Source organism: Podarcis muralis, chromosome 7, assembly GCF_964188315.1.
Source record: "Podarcis muralis chromosome 7, rPodMur119.hap1.1, whole genome shotgun sequence".
NCBI lineage: Eukaryota > Metazoa > Chordata > Lepidosauria > Squamata > Lacertidae > Podarcis > Podarcis muralis.
Window position 1 is genome coordinate 82,879,145 of NC_135661.1, and position 6,903 is coordinate 82,886,047.

Here is a 6,903-nt window from a genome sequence, read left to right on the forward strand (position 1 = left end):
CCAGTTGGGTGGACCCCTTCTGCATCCACCATAAATCCCAGAAAGTCCACCTGAGGCACTCCTAGTAGACATTTTTCCCGCTTCACCTTGAGACCCGCCGTCTGGAAACGGTGCAGAACGGTGCGGAGGCGGTCCTCAAACTCCTCTGGTGTGGGCCCAGCAATCAACACATCATCGAAGAAGGGGGTGACGCCAGGGATCCCTTTAAGTAGAGAGTCCATCAGATTCTGAAATATGCCTGGTGCCACGCTGACACCGAATTGCAGCCGCTTTACCCTGAATGCTCCTCTGTGCGTCACAATCGTCTGTGCCTCTGCTGTGGCCTCATCTACTGGCAGCTGTTGGTATGCTTGGGCCAAGTCCAGCTTGCCAAAAATTTTCGACCCAGCCAGGGTGGCAAGGACATGGCTGACCACTGGCACTGGGTATGCATGGGCCGTGAGGGCCTTGTTTATGGTACATTTGTAGTCTGCGCAGATGCGGACCGAACCATTAGGCTTGACGGGTGTGACGATTGGGGTTTCCCAGGGGGCATTAGGCACCGGCTCCAGCACTCCTTGCTCCACGAGTCGGTCCAATTCCTCATCTATACGGGGTTTCAGGGCGAACGGTACCCGGCGGGCCTTGAGCCTGACCGGTCGTACTGCGGGGTCAAGCTGTAGAGCAATGGGGGGCCCCGTATACTGTCCCAATTTGCCATCGAAAACCCCCGGAAATTCCTTGCATATGGCGTCCACGTCCACTTGTAAGCTCATGTGGTTCACCCCGGTGATGGCTAGCCCCAGTGGTCCGAACCATGCCAATCCCAGTAAGCTAATGTAGGGGCCCTTGACCACAAGCAAGTCCAGTTGCCGCGTCCGCCCTCGGTATTGCACCCTGAAGGTCCCCACCCCCATTGTGGGGACCTTACGTTTCTGGAAGTCCCGGAGGGTGAATGGGGCTGGCCTGAGTTTGGGACCCCCAGTAGGACACAGTTTCCTTAAGGTCCTTGCCGAGATTATGGATAGAGTTGAACCCGTGTCAAGCTCCATGCGGCATGGGGCCCCCTCTATCTGTACCTCTACATAAATTTTCTCTACGTTGGGGTGGGGCAACTGGTATACCTGGAAGTCCGTGAGCTCCGTCGAGTTGCCTTGGTGCGTTGGGCCCCGGGACCTGGGGCTCTTGGATTCGTCATCTGATGCCTGGCGCCGGGTAGGCCGAGCCCGACACACCCGGGCGATGTGTCCCAATTTTCTGCACTGCCTGCACTCTGCGTTGCGGAAACGGCAGGTCCTCCTCTCGTGACTTTCTCCACAGCTTGCGCAGTTCCCTCCTTCTCGTCGAGGCAGCTGTGGTATGTGGGCTGCTTGAGTGCGCTGCTGTACTCGGTGCACCTCCTCCCTGTCGGATCCTGAGTCGTCGGTGAGGTCTTTGTGGTGGACCCTCGGTTGGGACGGCTGGCTCGGCCGTGCCTCTTGCGTTGACCTCTCGGCAGCTTCCGTTGCCAGGGCCTCCTCCAGAGTGACCTGGAACGTTAGGTTCTTCTTAGCGTAGAGGCGTCGTTGCAGCTTCTCATCCTTCAGGCCACCGACGAGGCGGTCACGAAGCATGTTCTCCAGCTCTGAGAAGTTGCAGAACCGGGCAGCTTGGCGGAGAGAGGTCACAAACCCAGTTATGGTTTCCCCAGGGGCTTGCCGCTTTGCGTAGAAGGCATTTCGACGAGCCACCACTGAGGGCTGTGGCGAAAAGTGCCCCTTCAGCTGTTCCATTATTGTTTTGTATGGAACAGTAGCGACGTCTTCAGGCGCAAGGAGAGCCCAGGCAATTTCAAACGTCTCTTCTCCGCAGACGCTGAAGAATATCGCCCTCTTCTTGGTGTCTTCTTCGTCGGTGACCCCTTTGGCTTCTAGGAGGAAGGTGAAACGCGAGGCGTACGCTTCCCAGTCTCCAGATGCTGGGTTGAATGGCGAGAAGCTGTTGTCGGTTGCCATTCTGAGTTCCTTGTGTCCCGGAGCTGAAGCCTGGATACACGGTGCGAGGCAGCGGTGTGGCAGGTGGCGGTGCTGCGGTGCTGTGTGTGGCAGTCAGCTCAGCGGGATCCCACCTTCGTCGCCAGTGAAATATACTCAGAGTCGCAAAGTGATTTCATGCTCTTTATTCAGCTCATAGTGGTGAGGAGGAATGAATGAATGTCCCCTCAGTATCTGCTTTATATACATTATTTACACAATGGGCTGCACATGATTGGCTAATTCCGGAATTCTACTGTAAGCCAATCAGGTTGTGGATTCACTTCTATCTGGAGCATGATTGGGTAGTTCCTGCCAACCAATCATACTGCTGCATTGTTCTAGGACCAATCAGACTGCTGCCTTTTGGATCCTATTGTTCTAGGACCAATCAGACTGCTGCAGTTTGGATCCTATTCAACTCAGTACATAACAATGGGACTCTCAAGAGTCTCAGTCACCAAAAATTGTACAGTGTCTGCCTGAGCTCAATAGGCAGGGGGTTCCAAAGTGTAGATGCTGCCTGATGAAAAGCTCACTTTCTTCCAGGGTGTTTTGTGGCACTGGTAAGGCGATCCCTCAAGTAAACTGATCCCAAGCTGTTAAGGTAGGGTTGCCATATTTCAAACCGTTAAAATCCAGACAGAAAAGTTGCTGAGCTTTTTCTTCTTTTTTGCAATTTTTGAGCTATTTTGGAGGAAATCAGCAAAAATGGCACTGCTGACGTTGTTGTTGTTTAGTTGTTTAGTCGTGTCCGACTCTTCGTGACCCCCTGGACCAGAGCACGCCAGGCACTCCTGTCTTCCACTGCCTCCCGCAGTTTGGTCAAACTCATGCTGGTAGCTTCGGGAACACTGTCCAACCATCTTGCCTCTGTTGTCCCCTTCTTCTTGTGCCCTCAATCTTTCCCAACATCAGCATCTTTTCCGGGCTGCCATACGTCCAGATTTTCCCAGACTTTTTAAAAAAAACAACTATTTCCACCCTGTCAGGGACAGCGGTGTTCTGGATATGTCCAGGGCATTAATAACTAATTGTAACAGCATTATATTTAGGGCAGTGCTAACTGTTTCCTTGCAGGGGGCACTGAGTGCAAAATTGAGAAGATCCATCATTGAGAAGATATATTTTGGGGTGCCAAATTTTGGGCTCGCTCAGGGGGCCATGTTACCAAAGATTACCTGAGTCTGCCCCTGAACTTGAATTTGGTCCAGTAATCATCCTGTTGGAGAATGGTAGAGACAGTTTAGGTACCACCCCAATGACTGTGGGCACCTGCACAGGTGTGATAACCCTTAAAACCGCCTTTAGAAAGATCTTCAGGAGATCTTCCTGGATGAGTCCTCTCTCTGCATTTGGCTTCACAGCTTACAAATTGAACAATTTCTATTGCTCCAGCCCCAGTTCATCAACCTAATTATTGAATCGTCCCATTTAACAGTGCTGAAGACACAGCAAGGATCAATGTTGATCCAGAGTAGATTCCAATGTACAGTGGTACCTCTGGTTATGTACTTAATTCGTTCCAGAGGTCCGTTCTTAACCTGAAACTGTTCTTAACCTGAGGCACCACTTTAGCTAATGGGCCCTCCCGCTGCTGCTGCGCCGCCGGAGCATGATTTCTGTTCTCATCCTGAAGCAAAGTTCTTTTTTTTTTTTTTAATAGATTTCTTATTAGGGTTTTTACAATATTACAAAATAGAAAAAGAAAAAAGAAAAAATAGAAATAAAAAAATAGTTAAAAACAATCAATCTTTTCATCGCTTATTTTTCATTTACTTGTTTCCCGGACCTCCTCATACCTCCCTTTTTTGTATTCCAGTTCTATTTATTAGCTCAGCAGTTTCTTTCCCTCTTTACTTTACCCTGATCTTTAATCTTAAATTATTATAACATTAAATTTTACTTATAAAAAAACCATTTTTTCATATTCTTTTGTACCATTACAGCTAGAAACCACTTAATTTCAATCCAACATCACTCTAGCATTCATTAATTTTGCAATGTTTCTGTAAATAGTCTTTAAATTTATTCCAGTCTTCTTCCACCGACTCTTCTCCCTGGTCTCGGATTCTACCAGTCATTTCCGCCAATTCCATGTAGTCCATCACCTTCATCTGCCATTCTTCCAGAGTGGGTATGTCTTGTGTCTTCCAATACTTTGCAATATGTATTCTTGCTGCTGTAGTAGCATACATAAAGAAAGTTCTGTCCTTCTTTGGCACCAATTGGCCGACCATGCCCAGGAGAAAGGCCTCTGGTTTCTTCAGGAAGGTATATTTAAATACCTTTTTCATTTCGTTATAGATCATCTCCCAGAAAGCCTTAATCTTTGGGCATGTCCACCAAAGGTGAAAGAATGTACCTTCAGTCTCTTTACATTTCCAACATTTATTATCGGGCAAATGATAGATTTTTGCAAGCTTGACTGGAGTCTTGTACCACCTGTATATCATGTTCATAATATTCTCTCTTAAGGCATTACATGCCGTAAATTTAATACCAGTGGTCCATAACTGTTCCCAGTCAGCCATCATAATATTATGTCCAACATCTTGTGCCCATTTAATCATAACAGATTTCACCGTTTCATCCTGGGTATTCCATTTCAACAGCAAGTTATACATCATTGACAAAATCTTGGTTTTGGAATCTAACAGTTCTGTTTCCAATTTTGATTTTTCCACCTGGAAACCAATTTTCTTGTCCAAATTATATGCCTCCATTATCTGATAGTAATGAAGCCAATCTCGCACTTTATTTTTTAGTTTTTCAAAACTGCAATTTCAATTTGTCTCCCTCTTGTTCCAAAATTTCCCAATATTTTGGCCATTTGGCCTCCATATTGAGCTTTTTCTGTGCCTTTGCTTCCATCGGTGACAACCACCTTGGGGTTTTATTTTCAAGTAGATCCTTATATCTTATCCAGACATTAAACAATGCTTTCCTGACTATATGGTTTTTAAATGCTTTATGTGCTTTGACCTTATCATACCACAGATATGCATGCCATCCAAATACAGTGGTGCCCCGCAAGACGAATGCCTCGCAAGACGGAAAACCCGCTAGACGAAAGGGTTTTCCGTTTTGGAGGTGCTTTGCAAGACGGATTTCCCTATGGGCTTGCTTCGCAAGACGAAAATGTCTTGCGAGTCTTGCCATTTTTTCTCTCGCTTCCCCCCCTTTTTCTAAGCCGCTAAGCCGCTAATAGCCTTTTAGCAGCTTAGCCGCTAAGCCTTTAATAGCCGCTAAACCGCTAATAGAGCTAATCCGCTTAGCCGCTAATGGGGTTGCTTCGCAAGACAAAAAAACCGCAAGAGGAAGAGAATCGCGGAACGGATTCTTTTCGTCTTGCGAGGCACCACTGTACATTATTAAAACCTTCTAGATCCAAAATGTCTGTGTTTTCAAGAAGCAGCCATTCTTTCAGCCAGCAAAAAGCTGCTGATTCATAATAAAGTTTTAAGAAGGAATAATCCAAACATCAGGAACCTTCTGCTTGTTTCTTTCACACAGAGAAGCTTCCAGAACCCTCTTGAATTAATTAGAATAGGAAATATCTGTACACATCAGATCAATGTTTTCTGCACTAAGAAATGCAAACTGACAAAATGATCCCCTGTACTTTGAAACAGCTACAAGCATGAGACTGTGGTGATTACATAATCTGAAGAGTTATTAAGGATTAATGAGGAACAAGATCTGCTAACTGCAGTTCTTACATACTGCAGATCTAAGTGTAGTCATGTCTGAAGAAGGAGTTGGGTCTTTCGTATCTCATAATCGTCCAAATACACAGGAGAGAAGTCCAGCTTAAATGTAGTCCTCCCCATCTCTCTCATCTATTGGAGTCTGAGAACAATAAAACGATATTCTGTATTGCTTCCAAGAAAATGTGCTGGAAAAACAGGCAAAACTTTTTGTCATGGAGCAGCTTCTGTGTGGCTATTTTATTGGAAAAAGGGTCACACATGCCAGTTTTGCTCAACGTCTGTACGATGTGCCATTCTAATCAAAATACCCATGTTATGTTGCCCATTTAAAATGGATAAGAAAAGAACCAATGCAGAAACAGTAAATCTGAATTAAATGGGAGAGGGGGGAATATTGGAATTTTTATGGCACATAAAATTGAAGGCACAGAAGCAGAAAATATATAGTGATTTTCCTGGTGCTATTTGGGAGGGGAAGCATTCGTGCTTCTACAATCTGATGTTAATTATTCCACATCATGTTATGGTGATGTCATAGGATGACATTACGATCACGTCACCCATGTTGTGGTGGTGTGAGGTGCTTATATAACTTTATTTGTTTTCACTGAAATGTTACATAACACGCCTTCCCCCGTCTAAAGAGGAAAGCGGGTCACGGTGGGAGCACGAATTAAATTCAGACGTGAAATAACAATCTGCAAGAAGACGCTTCCCAAGCCTCAGGCAATAAGAAAGACACACCCAGAGAAATGCCTCAGCCAATGGGAACTCGAGACACAAATGCAACCCGCAAGGAATATCTTGATGGCGGCCATTCGTCGGCAAGCATAAAGCCCCTCGAGGGCTCAGCCAATAGGAAAAGTAAGAAAAATCCCTCCACACACAAACAAATCCGTACTCCAACCAATGAGAACTCAGAAGGGAAGAGGACTCTTGATTGGTTCTTGAAAAGTTGGTCCAACCTCCCTCATTCGTCAATCAATCCTTTCCCCTCCTCCGACTACAGCAGGGGATGTGAGGGGACGAGCCACCGTTAGCCAATAAAGAAGCTCTTTGTAGACGGGCTCGCTCCCGTGTCCAATGGGCGGGCTTCTTCCACAAGCGGCGGAACGAGCGGGAGACGGAGGGAAAAGGGAGGAGGCGGCAGAGGTAGGGAAGGCGCGGCCCAATCAGCGGGCGCCTCTCATCCCTCCCTT